The 19,548-nt window shown below is 44.0% G+C and overlaps 1 long non-coding RNA gene across 1 annotated transcript; it reads left to right on the plus strand.

Annotated features, from left to right (window-relative positions):
• Window positions 1-11,706: 11,706 nt before the first annotated feature.
• Window positions 11,707-12,934, plus strand: LOC137519553 (uncharacterized). The gene is made up of 3 exons (XR_011021007.1): window positions 11,707-11,823; window positions 12,717-12,816; window positions 12,904-12,934. It is a non-coding gene; the product is annotated as an uncharacterized lncRNA (long non-coding RNA).
• Window positions 12,935-19,548: the final 6,614 nt, after the last annotated feature.

Raw genomic sequence — 19,548 nt, forward strand, 5'->3', positions numbered from 1 at the left:
ATTATGCAGTTGTGTGCAGGAACTATGCACGTGTGACGGCACAGACGCAAGGAACTGAATCTCTGCTGGAGCGGAGGTGCATGAACTTATAAGTACAGAAAAGGAACTGAATATCGTGGAAGAAAGGGGCCACATCAATTTCACAGTACTGCATAGCAGCAAATTCACATTCCAAAACATAAATAAACTAGGCAAAACAAGGATACAGTGGGATGCGAAAGTTTGGGCAACGTTGTTAATCGTCATGATTGTCCTACATGAATCGTTGGTTGTTACAATAAAAATGCCAGTTAAGTATATCATATTGGAGACACACACAGTGATATTTGAGAAGTGAAATGAAGTTTATTGGATTTACAGAAAGTGCGCAATAATTGTTTAAAATAAATTAGGCAGGTGCATAAATGTGGGCACTGTTGTCATTTTATTGATTTCAAAACCTTTAGAACTAATTATTGGAACTTAAATTGGCTTGGTAAGCTCAGTGACCCCTGACCTACATACACAGGTGAATCCAATTATGAGAAAGAGTATTTAAGGGGGTCAATTGTAAGTTTCCCTCCTCTTTTAAATTTCTCTGAAGAGTAGCAACATGGGGGTCTCAAAACAACTCTCAAAAGACCTGAAGACAAAAATTGTTCACCATCATGGTTCAGGGGAAGGATACAGAAAATTTTCTCAGAGATTTCAGCTGTCTGTTTCCACAGTTAGGAACATATTGAGGAAATGGAAGACCGCAGGCTCAGTTCCAGTTAAGGCTCAAAGTGGCAGACCAAGAAAAATCTTGGATGAACAGAAGCATACGAATGGTGAGAACAGTCAGCGTCAACCCACAGACCAACACCAAAGACCTACAACATCATCTTGCTGCAGATGGAGTCACTGTGCATCGTTCAACCATTCGGCACACTTTAAACAAGGAGATGCTGTGTGCAGAGGAAGCCTTTTCTCCACCCACAGTACAAACAGAGCCGCTTGAGGTATGCTAAAGCACATTTGGACAAGCCAGCTTCATTTTGGAATAAGGTGCTGTGGGCTGCTGAAACTAAAATTGAGTTATTTGGGCATAACAAGGGGCGTTATGCATGGAGAAAAAACAACACAGCATTGCAAGAAAAACACCAGCTACCTACAGTAAAATATAATGGTGGTTCCATCATGCTGTGGGGCTGTGTGGCCAGTGCAGGGACTTGGAATCTTGTCAAAGTTGAGGGATGCATGGATTCCACTCAGTATCAGCAGATTCTGGAGACCAATGTCCAGGAATCAGTGACAAAGCTGAAGCTGCGCCGAGGCTGAATCTTTTAACAAGACAACCACCCTAAACACTGCTCAAAATCCATTTATGCAGAGGAACAAGTACAATGTTCTGGAATGGCAATCTCAGTCCCTAAACATGAATATAATTGAAAATCTGTGGTGTGAGTTAAAGAGAGCTGTCCATGCTCGGAAGCCATCAAACCTGAATGAACTAGAGATGTTTTGTAAAGAGGAATGGTCCAAAATATATATACTGTATATATATACAGTGGTTTGCAAAAGTATTTGGCCCCTTGAAGTTTTCCACATTTTGGGATGAATGGACCTCTTTGTCTGGATGTGGAATACTGTCCTTATGTTCTGGATAATTGCCCTTGATAAGAATATAAAGCTTTTTTATGAAGACTGCCTTGGGACACTTTGTACTAAATATCTATGATTATGAAGATCTACTTACATGAATATTTATATTGTAATGTATAATAAAGAATATAGATGTGTCTGTAAAGATATTGCTGTATTAACTTTTATATCATATATGTACAACAAAGTTTTTTTTACACACTCCATATGTATATGTATTCTTTATGATACATTCTTAAACTGAAGCTACTGCATTTGCCTCAACAGAATAATTAACATTTTAATGACCATCCATGCTTCCCAGTGGCATACCTAGGGCATTTGACACCTGGTGCTGAGTATTATAAGACACACCTTCTCCCCCCCCCCCCTCAAAAAATGAAAGGAGTGAGTGCAGCAGGTAATGCCAGGTATAGGTGCCCCCAGTATAGGTAATATAGCTGCCTCAGTATAGGTAGCATAAACAGGAAGTAGCGTGTAGCACTTAGAGATCTGACCTCAGCGGTGGAACACAGAGGTATGCCTGTGTTCCTGCCGCTGCTGCTGCCACCTATTTAATGCAGGAGGGGAGCGCGCTGAGGGGTATATACACTCGCAGTATACAGACAGGCACTACAGTAATATTCAGTCTCTGTATAATACTTGCAGACAGAAGAGGCAATGGATATTCTTGCTTCCCTCACATGTCAGCATCTCCTCACAGCACTCAGGGGGGGATTATGGGAAAAAAGTCACACTGGGCTCAACTACAAGACGTTATTCCCTGATTACATCTTCTCCTGTCGAGGCCGCAATACCCGCCTGAGACGCTTTCTGGTCAAAGAAATAACAAACGGATCTGATTTGCATTTAACGTTCATGCAGAGCAATACAGAAAAAAAAGTATTGGTTTTAGTTTACGGCACAAAATATAACAATGACTAGAATATGAGACGGTAATGTGGGTGGCTGCGGCAGATCGATTTCCGAAGCTGCAAACGGCAAATGATGATGGAGGGAAAGTCTGCCAAGTCTGAGGTTATACGAAGGTATCCATACATGCATATAAATCACACTCTGCACATAGAGGGAGGAAGCATAGACGGAACAAAGCTACATAATACAGATGCTAGATTTTACTCTACCCAGATATTTCATGATTATTTCAGGCAAAAATTTAGTTTGGTACATGTGTACTCTTTTTGAAGCACAGAGTTCACACAGAGGTGTAGCTATGGGGGAGCAATGGGGGACATATGTCCCTGGGTGCAGCACTATGAGGGTGCTCAGCACAGCCACCACACCCCCAAGTGAGTGAGAGGCGGCTCGCTTGCTGTCTGAAGTGCCCCGCCTCTCTCCCTCCCTCCCTCTGCAGAGGAGGGCAGACACATTAATAACAGCAAAAGACTCACCAGCTCCGGCGATGACGTCATCTCTCCTCTGCAGTGCGCCCAGCATCCTCTCCTTGGTAACAGTGGTATCATGTGACAAGAGGCGCCGCTGTTACCAAGAGGAGGGATGACATTATCGCCAGAATGTGGAAACGGTGAGTATTTTGCTGTTACACATCTGGCCATTTAGAAGAGGGGCACATCTGGCTATCTGAATTGGGAAGGGGGCGCATCTGGCTGTCTAAAGGGGGGGGGGGCACATCTGGTTATCTAAAAGGGAAAACATCTGGCTATCTATAGGGGGGCACATCTGGCTCTCTGAGTGGGGGAAGGGGGAGCATCTTGCTATCTATAGGGGAAGGGGGCACATCTGGCTATCTAAACAGCATTTGTACATTTGGCTTCACCCATGGCCATGCCCACAGTCTGATGTGTGGCCACTCCCATTTTTTTGTGCAGGACTTTCCAGGGGAGGGGGGTGCAAAAACTGAAACTTCTGAGTAATAAGGTGTACAGAACAGGAGCCAGTGGCGTAGCTAAGGAGCTGTGGGCCCCAATGCAAGTTTTACACGGGGCCCCCCAAACACTCTATACATAACAATTGATACAGCGCACCAAAATCTGCCAATGGCAGCTACAGTGTCAGAAGTGCAAGAGGGGGATGGGGAACAGTTTGTTAATGATAACCAATATTCAAAGTATCAATAGAAGTGATTATTATGAGCCCTGGACAAATAGAGAGCTAATACTGCAGTTGAGGGAGGGCCCTTCGGGGCCCCTCTGGCCCAAGGGCCCCGATGCAGTCGCAACCTCTGCAACCCCTATTGCTACGCCCCTGACAGGAGCCCATGTTTCGCACTTTCAACACTTGCCCTAATCCATTCATTGGTAGAAAGCTGCAGCCAGATTTATGACAAATGTCAGCCGGAAAGGGTTCAGGATTTGAACCCTTGCGCGATAGTTTGGGTCTGAGGATGTAGGAACACACAAGAATCTGTAGGCTAATAACGAGGGGTTTTTTTTTGCTATGGAGGGGGAGGAGGGCTAACAAAGAGTCAAACAACGGAGCAGACGGTGCAAGAAAAATGCCCTGTGCCAGCATTCGGCTGATACATCGAGGGGGTCAGAGGCTGCTGTATGCATGCTAAATTCTCAGCAGAGGCAGCCCATATGGCCCAGTCTGGGGATAACCAGTGCTGTTCCTAGGGGCAGGCCAGGCAGGACTCCGCCCGTGGCGCTGTGCGGGAGAGGGGCGAAGTGATGGAGGGGGAAGCCGCTGCCCCACTGGGACTCACTCAGCTGACCTGACTTCTCCCTCCTTCCCTCTTCCCAGGGCCCCCCTCCGTGCTCCACCCTCTTTGTAGAGCAAGCGCAGTGGAAGACCATATGAACAGCGCACCTTCCTCCCCGTTCCAAGCGCCGAACTGTTGCTTCTGGTCTCCACTGTCTGCATAGCCGCTTATACTCTCTATACTTCCTGATTAGCTACCTATACTGAGAGCACCTATACCTAGGTAACCTATACTAGGAGCACCTATAGCTAGCTATCTATACTGAGGGCACCTACAGCTGGCTACCTATACCGAGGCACTTATAGCTGGCTAACCTATACTGGGGGCACCTATAGCTAACTACCTATACTGGGGGAAACCTACAGCTGGCCACCTATACTGGGGACACCTATGCCTGGCTACTTATTCTGGGGCACCCATACCTGACTACCTATACTGGGGGCATAGTATGGGTTGGCAAGCCCACTGGGGGGTGGGTGTGTGTGCACCTTTTACACCCAGTGAAGAGGACAGGTCGCTCGCTCTGCTGATGGAAACATAAGCTGCTTCCGCTGCCACACTCCGCATCCGGGCCTCCCTAGCCCTCAGGCCCCCCTCCGATGGCAGGGGTCGCAGGGGCTATTGTTATACCCCTGGAGTGTGTATAAACTTTAATACTTACGTTTCCATTAGGAATACCTTTGGAACGGCTGTGTTTTCTATTTACATAAATGCACATTAACCCAGCCGAAATGATGGCTCCCATAGCTTTTCACAGCGCTGAGAGCCATATTGAAGACGACGCATTTGTTGCGATAAAAGTGAAATTTGCCCTCTAGCATGTCTTCCTGCAGGTGGTCCCAGCTGCAGCAACAACCTCTCAACAGTTAATAATTAAGTCACTAATTAGATTTAATTTATTAAAACTGTTCTGTGTATTCCTGCCTTCTGAAATTCCTTCCATACCGCCCTGTATACCGTATCTGTCGAAAAACGTTTTCCGTGTTGTGTCACAAGAATGACGTTCTATTTTCAGTAGAGTAAAAAATTGTTTGGCTCCATCCGCCGAGCACCTGAACGCCATTCTAGCTGGGACAGAATAAACATTTAATTTGCGCAGGAGAATTAATTGGGAATTTCAGTAATCCCATTTGTGCAGCTACGCAGGAAACGCGTCGGGGTGAGGTCTTTGTCTAATTACCTCTCACATGTTCGCCGTGTCATTGTCAATTAATATTTTTTCTGGCCTTCTGATTAGCCGGCCGCCCCCAATGTGCTGACACCAAGGGAGAGTTCATCGTTCACACGCACTGGCTCCGTGACGCGGAAAGGAGCTTAAGATAGAGCGATGTACTCACTGGGTGCCGGGATGTGTCACCCGTCAGTTGTTAATCGTGCAACCTCACATAAATAAGGTTTTGACATTCATTTATGCTGATCAAAAAAAGGAATGTTTTAATGGAGTCTTAAGAATATTAATTTCGGGTTTCATACAGTACCTGAGTAGTGGGAAGGATCTGGAATGGATACCATGGACCTTTCCATTCCTGTGGCATCCCAGGATGAAGTTATTTGACCTGCTAGGTCAAATACCTCTTCGGCACTCCTCAGCAGGGCCGGACCCTTCATGACGCTGCTTGAGGCGACTTTCTCAGGCGGCATATCTCTGGGGGCTCACCTGGCCGCCATTCAACAGAAGGGCCTTCTGCAAACCAGAATTTATTTTTATAAAGCAGCGACTACTATTATTATTATAATTATTATTGAATTTACTCCCTGGTTCGCGGGGCGGTGCGGGCTGTTTGGCGTGGGTGTGCTGGGCGGTTGGCGTGTGGGGTGCCGTTCGCGGGCTTTTGCGCGCGCGGGGTGCCGTGGTTCGCGTGGTTGCGGGCTTTTGCGTGCGCGGTTTGCCGCGATTCGCGGGGGTCCGCGATCGCGCGGGTCGTGGCGTTTTGCGCGTGCGGCGGTCCGCGGGCGGCGCTTCGCGTGCTGGCTGTTTTGGCGCGCCCGTGCTGGACGGTTTGCGCCGCTTTGTGAATCAGGCCCATTAAGTTTTCCTCCTTTATTGCGATTAGTATCTTTACTGCTAACGATTATCACCAGTATTACTCTTTCTTACATAATAATAATTTATAAAAAAACATTATGTATGTACAAAAACGCATCTAAAAATTTGATCAATATGATATGATGCAATGTTTATGATCTTGGTAGAACATTTTTTACTATTATGTTTGATATACATGTACAAGTATATTGAGGAGTTCTTGTTGCTATTGTAGGCACTTTTACTGGCCTGATGAAGCGGGCTGAGACCCGCGAAACGCGTTGCCTGTGCTAATAAAAATCCCTTGTATTAACTACAGAGGTTTCGTCATTGAGGTAAGCTACCTCATATCACTTTTCGATTTTAAGCTGATTTTAGATGCTTTTATTATATCAGGGCGCCTCTTTCCCTTTTACGTGCTAAGTATACCCCCGAACACATCCTGTCCGAGGGGAGGTGGCAGACCACCAGTGGAGTCCCCACAGTGGACTCTGTCCCCTTTTTTCCACTAAGAGAGCGACCATCCTTCCGGTTCTGGCTAGGACCACCCCGAGTGGAGTCGGGTTTATTGTCTCCACCTGCTTCCTGTGGTTGGTTGCCCCAAGCAACCTCCCTTTGTGAGTAGTGCTTTTAATTTATTTTCTTTTATTGTGGTCATTGACATATTGCACTACTGGGCTCCCGTTTTTTGTCTCCTGTGACTTTTTCTACAGGGTGTTCATCCACCCCTACTACAAAATTGTCTGCAGATCCGGAAGATTCTATCGACTCTTGCCGGAAACACAGGAGACATTCCGGTTGAAGACCTTATCCGATTCACGGATTCTGAGAACATGGAAAACCTAGACGACCGTTTCCAACATCGCAGAAAACTGTTTGAACAATTCAAACTCGACAACCGTAGCTCTGAAGGCTCCACCTCTGAGGACATAACTGATCCCAGAGAGACCATAAAGGTCCCAGACTTACAACCACTCTTTTATGAACTGGAGGGCCTTCTAAAGAGTGAATTTTTCAATCAGGCGGACATCGCGATGCAAAGGACATATATAGAGGAGGGGATAGCCCCAGAGGGACTCCGAGTCTTAGTAGAGACATCATTCCCGAATGACTTAATTTACACTGCTGATTGGTATATTTACCTTCAATCATGTTCAGTCGGGATGATGCAACGTATTATAGCAAAGAGAGAGAGTCTACTGTTGGAACTTGCTGAAAAAATTGCTAGATTAAGAGACCGCTTGGCCCCATATATAGACTCCAAAGAGTATAAATCGTTATACTTCTCACTTTCTAACAAATTACATAGATTTGAAGCAGACATCATGGAAAGTAAACTAAAAAAACTTAACCGCGACAGAGCAGCTTATGCTGCACATGTCCAACATAGGAAGAAACAGCGCAGAGACCCCAATCAGGGTGAACCACAGGAGGGGTTACAACCTACACCTGCACCTGAGACACCTAACGACACCAATACCCCAGCCCCACCTCCTAGACACAGACCTTCCAAACCCACACCACGACCCCAACCTTATCACCCACGACGTCCACCCAGACGTCAATATCCCCCTGCTCCCAAACAACCCATTCCATCTCTTCTTGCCCTCCCGTGCCCCCCTCCCTCAGGCCCTGTCCCATCACCTCTTCACACCATTCCCACTGACCCTAGGGGACACCCATCCCCTTCACTTGTCACTACCCACTCCCCATCCCCTCCCTTCCCATCACTTGACCCCACTCCCCCATGCACAGATTTAGGGCTAGATCCTGCAAATATCAGCATCCATGATACAACCCCTGACACAAACCCGTCCACACCCCCTGGCCCTCCCTCATCTCAGCCCCCAAAATCCCCCCCATCAGGATCACCTCCTGTGCCCCTTCCCCGCTCCAACCCCATGCCATCTGTCCGGACCAAGTCCCATTCCACGATTCCTGAATACTTTCATGGCACTCAAACTTCATATCCTGATAAAAATTCCTCATCCTTACTCACCTCCTCCTCATCTGAATCTGACACTCCATCTTTTTTAGAACTTCCGACCCTCCTTACCAAGGACCCCCCACTCCGCCCTCTTCTTCCAAATCCTCTGTCACAAAACCAACTAGCCAAACCACAAATCCCCAAGGCCCAAAAGAGACCCGCCTCCAGCCCCGAAAACGTGGCAGAAGGGGCAGCAAAAAGAAGGGACATCATGGGGAACAAATCCAAATAGAAACACCTCAACAGAATCCCTCTGCACAATACACATCCATTTTTAATCTTTCCTCCCACCTCCTTACTCAAACTGAAATACAAGTTCTCAGCCGCGGCCTTTCCTTTTGTCCAACAAAAACATCTAATCTATTCGAATTATTTGTTGACCTCAATGCTTTTACAAGAAAAATTACACTAAAAAGATACTTTATGATGAAAGATCTCAAAAAATCTAATTATGCTAATCCCTCCAATCTCCAACCAATATTCACAAATGAACCCACTGATTGCCCCGATGCAATTTTGAATCTGGATAGCTTTTACATGGAAAAATACATTCACACAGAATTTAAGAAAAAATCCCAATTTTATCCTACATCTTACAGAGGCCCACATATAGAAACCTTCTACCTTTCCGTCTTGGAAGATTTAAGACGTTTAGAGAAAGAACAAGTTGTACCAAAATCCAACCTTACCAGAATCGAACAGACTGCTCTTAACTCCCTAAAGAACAATACTGAAATAGTGATAAAGGCCGCTGACAAGGGGGGGGGGATTGTCATTATGAACACGGTGGACTATGTGACAGAGGCCCACCGATTGCTACACGATCCAGAATATTATACCACATTATCCTATGATCCATCACAACAATATAAAAAACAATATGATAATTTAATATCCACAGCACTAAAAGATGGCATAATTTCAAAGGAAGAGAAAGATTTTCTCACCATTACAAACCCTAAAATACCATTTTTTTATTTTCTTCCAAAAATCCATAAATCACTAATAAACCCCCCTGGCCGTCCCATTATTGCTGGCATTGGATCCCTAACCTCTCCCTTATCTGAATACATAGATCATTTTCTGCAAAAATATGTAATCACACTTCCTTCCTATCTAAAAGATTCCAGTCAACTCATTCAAACATTTACTTCATTCAGATGGTCACCAAATTACCACTGGGTGACACTAGATGTCACTGCTCTTTATACTAATATTAGACACGAAGTGGGTCTACAATCCATAGCCCATTTTCTATATTCTGACACTACTATGCCTATCCCTCAAAAAAACTTTCTCCTTCAAGCAACTCAGTTCATACTCACTCATAACATCTTCACATTTCAGGAAACAACGTATTTACAAACCAGGGGTACAGCGATGGGGGCCAATCTAGCTCCGTCCTTCGCAAATCTTACAATGGGTCTCTTTGAACAATTATTTTTGAGCCAAACTCCATATCGCAATAATATTATAAAGTACTATAGATATATAGATGACATCATCCTCGTGTGGGAAGGAGAGACCATCACCATAGAGAACTTTGTAGAATCCATCAATAACAATGATTGGGGACTAAAATTCACCATGGACACAAACCCACTTACCATCGACTATCTAGATGTGACACTGTACATTGTGGATGGGGTGGTCAAATCAAAAACCTTTTTCAAGAAGGTTGATGCGAACTCCTATGTACATTATGGGAGTTCGCATCATAAGCCTTGGAAGACCAATATACCTTTCGGGCAGTTTAGACGTATACGTAAGAACTGCTCCGATTTATCTATATATGACACCCAAGCAGACAATCTGGAAAACAAGTTCTTAGAGCGATCATTTCCAAAACAACTTATTCAATCTGCTAGACATAGAGCTAGACAACTTGACCAGGAGACCCTCCTAAAGACAAAAACTAAAAAAGACGAAACCCCAGACTCTCAACCCACATTCATTACTCGCTTTAGCTCTAACCACAAAAATATTAGATCTATAATCAACAAGCATTGGCCAACCCTATTAAAGGATCCCTACCTCTGCCCCAAACTAGAGGCTAAACCCAAGCTGGTCTTCAGAAGAGCAAAAACCCTAAAAAACATTGTAGCCCCTAGCAGACCACGAGCACTAGTATCCCATGCACCTAGTTCAAATACCACTCCAAATATACAAAAATGCAAGTCATCTAAATGTCTGGCCTGTGATTATCTGCATCCAGGGCAACTTTCTTTCATTTGTGAAATCACACAAGACTCATATGAAATCACCCATTCATTCCACTGCAGCACCACCCATGTTATTTACCTCATCACTTGCCCCTGTAAAAAACAGTACGTTGGACGTACCACTCAGCAAATAAGAGCCAGACTCGGCCAACATAGAAGGAACATCACCAAAGCATATACCAAACACAGTCTCTCAAGGCACTTCGCGGAGTGCCACAACTCGGATCCAAAAACACTATTCTTCATGCCCATAGAACAGATACCCGACAATCCCTCCTGCTCCGATCGAATAGCTCGGTTGCGGGCAAGAGAGATGTTCTGGATCTTCAGATTGAGAACCCTCAAACCAGAGGGTTTAAATGAATGTTTAGAGCACAATTTCTAACTCAGAGGTCCAGCTCACTATACGTATCCCCATAAGATATACTATCTACCAACTCTGTCCATACATAATTTCCCCCTGGACCAGATACTTACACTTCCTAGTTTCCAACTGTCTCCTCCACCTCTCCAGTTCCTTTTCCCCAATAGTAATGCTTATGAGCTAGTAGCTATCAAATGACAAGCACAACACGCACTATGCACATATGACGGCATTATAATGATGTCTTTGAAACATATTTATTAATTATTATATATTTTATTCATTTATTTATGTATTCTTTATTTTTTTTTTTTTTTTTTTATTTTTTTAATCATTTTTCATAACTAAAAATATTATTTCATGCACACTTCTTAATAAATTTATGAGCAAATTATGATACCCCACCTGATACCAACAATATGCACTTATAGCATTTTGTAATAATTTAGCATAATAATTATTATTCACTATTTTAGTATTATTAATATAATGTAATTAGTAAAATTGGTTCCAATTGAGATAGTGAAGTTCAGACCAACCTTGAGAATTCACTATAAGCCACCTATTACCAACAATCACCTATGTTTAAAGAAGCTTTTATAACAAGCACAAATCTCCAGCACTATCTATACTGAAGAATTGTTAACACTGCTGCCATCTAGTGTCCATTTACTAAAACTTTTTTCCCCCAGCATCTGGATGTTCTCTATTAAATAAGCAAAGTGCTGGCATTCAATAGCCTTTCCCTATACATCGCCCAGAACCAAAATGGTGCCGCCAGTACTTCCGGTGGGCGGCCCTTTGTGTGATGTCATCAATAACTTCCGGTGCCGCCCCTTTTTCAGCAAGCATGCTGTTCAGACATTACAGAAGTTATTTAAGACAGCTCTGCAGAGCCCCCTACAGAGGCTCCCTATGCTAGATGATCTTTTCTATTTGGTAAGTGCTCTGACCCTCATTCCTTCAGACCACCTAACGCTCCCCCTGCTGTTCACCCACCATACTCAAACTTAGCACAATGAAATACTGTGTCTTTTCTTTTAGCCTATTTGTGACCAGTCTATTTTTTAAAGAGCAACTAGTGCTGTGATCGAATAGCTTATGTAGCTGTGAGATACCACCTTAGTTTGACTTTATGTATATTTATATTCAATAGCTGGCCAAGTCCTAATTGTTATTTGTGTTTATACAAATTTATATTATGATTTTATGAGCGATATACTTTTACTATGGATTCTTAATATTACCAACAATGTTGATACTTATTATTTATTTTTATAAAGCAGCGACTACTATTATTATTATAATTATTATTGAATTTACTCCCTGGTTCGCGGGGCGGTGCGGGCTGTTTGGCGTGGGTGTGCTGGGCGGTTGGCGTGTGGGGTGCCGTTCGCGGGCTTTTGCGCGCGCGGGGTGCCGTGGTTCGTGTGGTTGCGGGCTTTTGCGTGCGCGGTTTGCCGCGATTCGCGGGGGTCCGCGATCGCGCGGGTCGTGGCGTTTTGCGCGTGCGGCGGTCCGCGGGCGGCGCTTCGCGTGCTGGCTGTTTTGGCGCGCCCGTGCTGGACGGTTTGCGCCGCTTTGTGAATCAGGCCCATTAAGTTTTCCTCCTTTATTGCGATTAGTATCTTTACTGCTAACGATTATCACCAGTATTACTCTTTCTTACATAATAATAATTTATAAAAAAACATTATGTATGTACAAAAACGCATCTAAAAATTTGATCAATATGATATGATGCAATGTTTATGATCTTGGTAGAACATTTTTTACTATTATGTTTGATATACATGTACAAGTATATTGAGGAGTTCTTGTTGCTATTGTAGGCACTTTTACTGGCCTGATGAAGCGGGCTGAGACCCGCGAAACGCGTTGCCTGTGCTAATAAAAATCCCTTGTATTAACTACAGAGGTTTCGTCATTGAGGTAAGCTACCTCATATCACTTTTCGATTTTAAGCTGATTTTAGATGCTTTTATTATATCAGGGCGCCTCTTTCCCTTTTACGTGCAGCAGCTAAGAGGACAGGAAACGTAAGAGGCAGAAACTGGTCACAAGACTTCCGGTCCGGAAGGAGAGTGATGTTGCCGCCCACCCGCCATTTGCCTGGCCACTCTGCTCAGCAAGATTCATAAGTCCACGCAGCAGCAGCAGATGAGTGGCTACCTATACTAGGAGCACCTATAGGAGCCTTCCTATACCAGGTACAAGAATACCTGGCTACTTATACTGGAGAACCCATACCTGGCTAGTCTATACTGGGGGCACCTATACCTGGCTACCTATACTGGGGCACCTATATCTTCCTGCCTATACAGGGGGCACCTATACCTGGCTACCTCTATGGGGCACACTTACTTGGCTACTTATACTGGAGGCACCTATACCTGGCTTCCTATACTAAGGGCACAGATACCTGACTTCCTATACTAGGGTCACCTATACCTGGCTTCCTATACTAGGGGCACCTGTACCTGGCTACCTATACTGGTGCACCTATATCTGCCTGCCTATACAGAGGGCGCCTATACCTGGCTACCTACACTGGGGGCACCTGTACCTGGCTACCTATACAGGGGGCACCTATACCTGGCTTCCTATACTGGGGCACCTATACCTGGCTTCCTATACTAGGGGCACCTATACCTGGCTACCTATACTGGTGCACCTATATCTGCCTGCCTATACAGAGGGCACCTATACCTGGCTACCTACACTGGGGGCACCTGTACCTGGCTACCTATACAGGGGGCACCTATACCTGGTTACCTCTATGGAAGAACCTTTACTTGGCTACTTATACTGGAGGCTCCTATACCTGGCTTCCTATACTGGCTACCTACCTATGTATACTGAGGGAATATCTTTTTGGTTGCACAGTGGCTATTACATGCTGTGCAAATTGTTGAGTGTTGTGGGATCATTCCAAATGGATGGGGCGCATCCTCATAAGTTTGCTTCAGGCAGCAAAAAGTCTAGAACCATCTCTGCTTCTCCAGAAGTCTCATGACTTGCGCATGCACAGTACGGATGTCACACCTTTAGTCACACCCTGTTTTCTGACAGCTCGCTCTTATGGCCAACATTTGCTCTACAGTAGCTCCTCTGTAAGATCAGACCAGATGGGTTAGCCTTCACTCACCACACACATCAGTGGGTCTTGGACAACCGCAACCCTGTCCCCATACCACGGAGTGTCCTTCCTTGTACATGGACAGGACTGCGGCTGTGAAGAGGGTCCCGTGCCTGGACAACCGGCACTGACTAGAGGAGAAGATTCTAATGCGCACTCGCCCCCCCCTCCATAAATGCACATTAACCAACCCAAAATAATGACTTCCATAACTTTTCACAGTGTTAAGAGCCATATTGAAGACGACGCGTTTGTCCCGACACAAGTGGAATTTGCCCTCTAGCGTGTCTTCCTGCAGGTGGTCCCAGCTGCAGCAACAACCTCTCAACAGATAATAATTAAGTCACTAATTAGGTTTAATTTATTAAAACTGTTCTGTGTGTTCCTGCTTTCTGAAATTCCTTTCATACCGCCCTGTGTACCGTATTTGTCGAAAAACGTTTTCTGTGTTGTGTCACAAGAATGACATTCTATTTTCAGTAGAGTACAAAAAGGTTCAGCCCCCTCCAAATTGTGCCCGGCCCAGTATTTGTAGCAAATGTACTCCCACCCCCTGCCCCAGTCTAGATAGTCAGATTTGCCTCCAGTATAAGTAGGTCTCCCACCCCAATATAAATAGCCAGATGTGCGCTGCCCAATAGTAGGCAAACCCCTTCTCCAGGTAAGATAGCCAGATGTATCCCCAGTATTAGCTAGCACTGCTGAAGTAAGATAGCCAGATGTGCCCCCCCCCCCCCCCCCACCCATATTAAGTAGCCTCCCTCTCAGTATAGATAGCCAAATGTTTGGTTTTTGGTAGCCCCCCCCCCATAGATAGCCAGATGTCCCCCCCAGTATAAGGTCGCCTTCCCCTCTATAGATAGCCAAATGTGCTCATCAGTATGTGGTAGCCTCCCTTCTATATGAACCCAGATGTGCACCCCAGTATTGGGTTGCCACCTCCCACCCCTTTAGATAGCCAAATGGCATTCATTTGAAAAGGGCGCCTGGGAAAAAGGGCACTGGATATAGCTAATTTTTTTTATATTTGGCCATAAAAAGGCTCTGGATATAGCCGCGTTTTTTTTTCGGCTATACAGTAAAAGGACGCTGGATATAGCTTAGATTTTTGTTTAGCTATAAAAGACTGCTGGATATAGCCGAGATGTTTTTTTTTTCGGCTATAAGAGGGCACTGAATATAGCCAAGAAAAGTGATATAGCCGAGAAAAGTGATTACTATGACCTAATTTCTGTCTATTCGCACATATAACCTTCTCCTTGTGCCTAACTCTAAGACCCCTCCCTCAGGTGGTGCCTAACCCTAAGACAGACACCCCCTGGTGGTGTCTAACCTTAAGACCCTGTCTGGTGGTGCCTAACTCTAAGACCCCGCCCCTCTGGGGGTGCCTAACCCTAAGATTCAACCTAGAGGTGCCTAACCCTAAGACCCCTCTGATGGTGCCTAACCTTAAGAACCTACTGGTGGGGCCTAACCCCAAGATGCTCGTGGTGGTGTCTAACCTTAAAACCCCCTGGTGGTGCCTAACCCTAAAACCCCCCACCCCGGAGGTGCCTAAACCTAAACCCCCCGCTGGTGGTGCCTAACCCTAAGACCCCACCTTCACCCCTGGAGGTGCCTAACCCTAAGATTCCCCCTGGTGGGGACTAAACCTAATATCCCGCTTCGTGGTGCCCAACCCTAAGACCCCCCATATGATCCCAAACCCCCCCTGGTGGTGCTTAACCTTAATCCCCCATGGTAGGGCACAATCTTCGCTGCATTTCATGTCAAACATATATGTTATTTTGAACTGATATAATCGAATTAACTGATGTAACCAAATTTAGTCACCTGCTGTTCTAACCTAAATCTAATTCTTGTAGCCACCAGTGGTGCTCATCCAATATTCGGGTATCCGAACTACCCAGATAACCCAAACTTTTTCCACTATCCGAACTTTGAGTAGCAATTCAGATATTTTTTAAAAATCCGAATAGACTATCCAAGCAAACTCGGATTTCCCAACTGAAATCTGAAATCCGGACGGATAGTTAGCTCAGTCAGATATCCGAGCAGAAGCCAAAATCACCTTCAATGGCAAAAATCCCTTTCAAAGGCATCCAGGCCTAGAGAGAGAGAGAGAGAGAAGAGAGAAGAGAGAGAGAAGAGAGAGAGAAGAGAGAGAGAGACCTCCGAAAGGGTTTTTTGACATTTGAAGAGACTTTGGAAGCATTTTAAAGAGAATCTGTATTGTTAAAATCGCACAAAAGTAAACATACCAGTACATTAGGGGACATCTACTATTACCCTCTGTCACAATTTCGCCGCTCCTCGCCGCATTAAAAGTAGTTAAAAACAGTTTTAAAAAGTTTGTTTATAAACAAACAAAATGGCCACCAAAACAGGAAGTAGGTTGATGTACAGTATGTCCACACATAGAAAATACATTCATACACAAGCAGGCTGTATACACCCTTCCTTTTGAATCTCAAGAGATCATTTGTGTGTTTCTTTCCCCCTGCAGCTATCTTCCACTGAAGTGTCAGGCTGTTTCTTCCTGCAGAGTGCAGACAGCTCTGCCTGTATGTAATTCCTCAGTATGTGAAAGCCCAGCCAGCTCAGAGGAGGATTTATCCAGCTTGTAAAAGATTAGAGAGAAGAGAGAAGCTTCCCTAATCTAAATAATACACAGGCAGTGTGCAGAGAGGGGCCTGGAGGGGGGAGATGCACCACAGAACCACAACACTGAAGAAATTGGCAGCATTCCAGACACAGGCTGACAAGTCTGACAAGAGAGAGATAAGTTGATTTATTACAGAGATGGTGATAGTAGAACGTGCTGCAGTAAGCCAGAACACATTAGAATAGCTTTTGGAACTTGTAGGATGATAAAAAACAGGATGTAATTTTTGTTACGGAGTCTCTTTAAGGAATGAAGAGATAAGATAACTCTCTCACTGTGTGGAGGTAAGTTTTCTCTTGCCTTGTTATCTCCAGCATGATCTTAGTGAATTGAGGCCTCTTTCTATTGGGTTTCCTACTAGGAGATAATTTTTAAAAACAAAATGCTCAAAATAATTATTAGTATTTTTTCACCTACTTTTTAGTAGTTTTTTTTTTGTAGTTTATCCAAATGCTGAAAAGTTGTTTTAAATCAAAGATGAAAAATTCAATTGCATTTGGGCCTATATGGCATTGTGCAATATAAAAAAATAGTTCAGTTATTATGAGAGACATTTATGTTAATGCAATTTTGAACATTTATAATGAAATATTCATATCCATAGAGACTCCGTAACAAAATTTGCATCCTGTTTTCAAGTTCCAAAAGCTATTCTAATGTGTTCTGGCTTACTGCAGCACGTTCTACTATCACCATCTCTGTAATAAATCAACTTATCTCTCTCTTGTCAGACTTGTCGGCCTGTGTCTGGAAGGCTGCCAAGTTCTTCAGTGTTGTGGTTCTGTATGCATCTCCCCCTCAGGCCCCTCTCTGCACACTGCCTGTGTATTATTTAGATTAGGGCAGCTTCTCTCTTCTCTCTTATCTTTTACAAGCTGGATAAATCCTCCTCTGAGCTGGCTGGGCTTTCACATACTGAGGAATTACATACAGGCAGAGCTGTCTGCAAGAAACAGCCTGACACTTCAGTGGAAGATAGCTGCAGGGTGAAAGAAACACACACATGATCTCTTGAGATTCAAAAGGAATGCTGTATACAGCCTGCTTGTGTATGGATGTATTTTCTATGTGTGGACATACTGTACATCAACCTACTTCCTGTTTTGGTGGCCATTTTGTTTGTTTATAAACAAACTTTTTAAAACTGTTTTTAACCACTTTTAATGCGGCGAGGAGCGGCGAAATTGTGACAGAGGGTTTTAGGAGATGTCCCCTAACGCACTTGTATGTTTACTTTTGTGCGATTTTAACAATACAGATTCTCTTTAAGTTACCTCCTCTGTAGTTAATTTACCTCCTCTGTAGTTAATTTACCCCCTCTGTAGTTAAGTTACCTCCTCTGTAGTTATTTTCACACGGAGTTAATAAACAGCCTGTCTTTAAAGGATACCGAAGTGACATGTGACATGATGAGATAGACATGTGTATGTACAGTGCCTAGCACACAAATAACTATGCTGTGTTCCTTTTTTTTTTTCTCTGCCTGAGAGAGTTAAATATCAGGAATGTAAGTGGCTGACTCAGTCCTGACTCAGACAGGAAGTGACTACGGTGTGACCCTCACTGATAAGAAATTCAAACTATAAAACACTTTCCTAGCAGACAATGGCTTCTGAGAGCAAGAAATAGGTAAAAAAGGGGAATTTCATATCAGTGAGGGTCACACTGTAGTCACTTCCAGTCTGAGTCAGGACTGAGTCAGCCACTTACATACCTGATATTTAACTCTTCCAGGCAGAGAAAAGAAAAAACAGAACACAGCCTAGGTATTTGTGTGCTAGGCACTGTACATTCACATGTCTATCTCATCACGACACATGTCACTTCGGGTATCCTTTAACTCTGGAGTTATTTTAAGGATTGAAGAGTTAACTTAAAGACAGAAGAGTTAACTTTAGGTTTGCCTGAGGTAAAATGTTTCCTGAATACTACATTCCTTATCACCATGGTGACAACTCTAGAAACGTTATTAAAGACAGGAGAGAAGCTTAGTGAATTGAGGTCATAGTTTATTGAATCGGGGCCATTGAGGGCAATCTACTCAAGTGACCTGTATATGAAGCTAAGAAACAACTTTGGGAAGAGCTAACATAAGTTTGTAGTCAGCCGTAGTTCGCAAATCACATCACGTTGATGTAAAACTGACCCATATTCTAAACAAATGACATTTTCAATATTTATTTTTTAATCTATAATCAGATTCTGGGTGGATGGTTGGCCGAGCTTATAGTCTCACTGTCCCTGCTGAACTCCAAGGACTAATTCCATTAACTTCAAAGCAGAAAATCAGTATGTTCTGTTTCAGCAAGTCAGCTTTTTGCCTGCTCTAATCCTTTCATCCTTATACTGTCGTGCCAAGATGTCCTTACCTTTTCTCCTCCAAACTATTTCTGTAGCTGGTGATTTCATCGCCCCGCTGATGTACAGTCAGAGGGAAAAACTCTCAAATCCGACCTTACAGACAAGCATGAAATTAAGAACAACAGACCCCGCTGGCCTGTCCAGTCTCCTAAGGAAGAGCTCAGTCCACCGCAAAATTATTGTTTCATAAGTGGAGGCTGGTGGTTTGAGTCTCCCGCTGGATTCTTGTATCTCTCTGGAGCTTGGTTGCATTTTTGCATCGAAAATGCTATTTTCAATTACAACAATGGTTAAAAAAAAAGGAAACAAATTCACAAAACCGCAAAAAAACATTATTTTTACTGTGAAAATTCACGAAAAAAATGTAAAACTGTTTATTTTTAGTGCAAAAATGTGCAAAAAAATGTGTAAAATCACAAACTTGTTACAAATTGATTTTCAAGGACATTGTCGCTCATATCTCAAATTTAACATTGTTTTTGCAAAAATTAATGTGAAA

The sequence above is a fragment of the Hyperolius riggenbachi genome, chromosome 5 (genome assembly GCF_040937935.1).
Source record: "Hyperolius riggenbachi isolate aHypRig1 chromosome 5, aHypRig1.pri, whole genome shotgun sequence".
Taxonomy (NCBI): domain Eukaryota; kingdom Metazoa; phylum Chordata; class Amphibia; order Anura; family Hyperoliidae; genus Hyperolius; species Hyperolius riggenbachi.